Source organism: Suricata suricatta, unplaced genomic scaffold (genome assembly GCF_006229205.1).
Source record: "Suricata suricatta isolate VVHF042 unplaced genomic scaffold, meerkat_22Aug2017_6uvM2_HiC HiC_scaffold_1186, whole genome shotgun sequence".
Taxonomy (NCBI): domain Eukaryota; kingdom Metazoa; phylum Chordata; class Mammalia; order Carnivora; family Herpestidae; genus Suricata; species Suricata suricatta.
In genome coordinates, this window is record NW_021855845.1 from 1 (window position 1) to 2,050 (window position 2,050).

Consider the following 2,050-nt stretch of genomic DNA (forward strand, 5'->3'; position numbering starts at 1 on the left):
CCCCTGGGTGGCTCAGTCGCTTAAAAATCAATGGATGGAAGTAGAGGGAGTCATGCTAAGTGAAATAAGTCAGGCGGAGAAGGACAGATATCATATGTTGTCACTCATAGGTCTGACAGGAGAAACCTAACAGGGGACCATGGGAAGGGAAAGGAGGGGGAAAGAGTTGGGGAGGGGGAGTGAGGCAAATTACGAGAGACTTTTAAATGCTGAGAACAAACTGAGGGCTGAAGAGGGAGGGGGAGGGGAAGGGGGGATGGTCATGGAGGCGGGGCCACTTGTGGGGAAGAGCACTGGATGTTCTATGGAAACCAACTTGGTAATAAACTATTAATAAATAAATAAATAAATAAATAAATACTAGAAAAATAATAAAACATTAGAGGATTTCAACTTTAAAAAAAAATCAGGCTCTTGAGAGTGGCTCAAGGCATGCTCTCAGTTCCGGAGATCCAGCCTGGCGTCGGGCTCTGACACTGACAGCGTGGAGCCTGCTTGGATTCTCTCTCCCTCCCTCTCTGTCTGCCCCTCCCTGCTCTTATGTGCACGCTCTCTCCCCATCTCACAAAATAAATAAATCGGGCCGTGCTCTCTGGCTGCTACCCCCACCCCCGCCCTTGCCTCCAGCCCACATTAAAGATCCAATACCATGACTGACTCCAAGGACTTCACCACCAATAGAAAAGGAGAAATCTTTGAACTGAAGGCTGAACTCAGCAGTGAAAAGGAAGAAGAGAGGAAGGAGGCCATGAGGAAGGCGGTTGCTGCCATGGCTGTGGGGAAGGATGTTAGCTCTCTCCTTCCAGATGGAGGGAACTGTGTGCAAGCTGACAATCTGGAATTAAAGAGGCTCGTGGACCTCTATCTGATGAACTACGCCAAGCGTCAGCCAGACGTGGCCATCATGGCCGTCTACAGCTTCGTGAAGGACTGTGAAGACCCTAGTCCTCTCACTCGGGCCTTGGCAGTCAGGACCGCGGGTGCATCCGGGTGGACAAGATTACAGGCATCTCTGGGAGCCGCTCCGCAGGTGCTTGGAGGACGGAGATCCCTGTGCTGGGAAAGCAGCAGCAGGTGGTGCGGCAGAGCTCCGTGACGTCAGTGCCCGGAAGGTGGGGGGTCAGGGACTTCTGGGGTCTCTGCGGGATCTCAGGGCAGATTCGAGTCCAACCGTGGTGGCTGATGCTGTCGCAGCGGCGTCTGGAACCAGTGAGTCTCACCCGAACAGCACCCTGCTCGGTCTGAACCCGCAGGACATTATAAGCCGCTGACAGCCCTGAACGGGCGCACGGAATGGGGCCAGACTTGCATCTGGGCCTGCCTTTCCACTTAAGGCCCTGAGGGCGACCGGGAAGCTCCGAGCACGTGGGCCTGTCACTCCCCGGCTGCCTCAGGCCGTCTCGGCAGTGGTGCCAAAGCAGTAAAGTTTGAATGAAGTTTCTAGAGCTGTCACCCAAGGACTCCGACTACTGCAATATGCTGCTGAAGAAGCTGGCCCCTCCCCTTGTCACTCTGCTGATGGGGAGCCCGAGGGGCAGTACGTGGCCCTGAGGAAGATCAATCTAATTGTCCAGAAAAGGCCTGAAATCTTGAAGCAGGAAATCAAAGTCTTCCTTGTGAAGTATAATGATCCCATCTATGTTAAACTAGAGAAATTGGACGTCATGATTCCTTTGGCCAACATCCATCCCAAGCCAACACTGCTCAGGTCCTGGCAGAATTAAAGGACCATGCCACACAGGTGGATGTTGGCTTTGTTTGCAAAGTAGGATGGGCATGCTCCCGGCGGGAGTGGGGGAACCAGGCGGGAAGCAGGTGCTCCCAGGGTTCCAGGCGGGAAGATCTCTACGGGCCATCGGGCGGAGTGCCATCAAAGTGGAGCAATGTGCAGAGCGCATTGCTTGATCTCATGCAGACCAAAGTAAGTTATGGGGTCCACGAGGTAATTGTTGTCGTCAGGGGCATCTTTCGGAAACACCCCAACAAGTATGAAAGCATCATTGCCACTCTGTGTGAGAACTCGGTCTCGTTGGATGAACCGGATGCTCCA

At 53.5% G+C, this 2,050-nt stretch overlaps 1 pseudogene; it reads left to right on the top strand.

Moving 5' to 3' along the window:
- Positions 1 to 649: 649 nt before the first annotated feature.
- LOC115284605 lies at positions 650 to 2,044 on the top strand (annotated as a pseudogene).
- Positions 2,045 to 2,050: the final 6 nt, after the last annotated feature.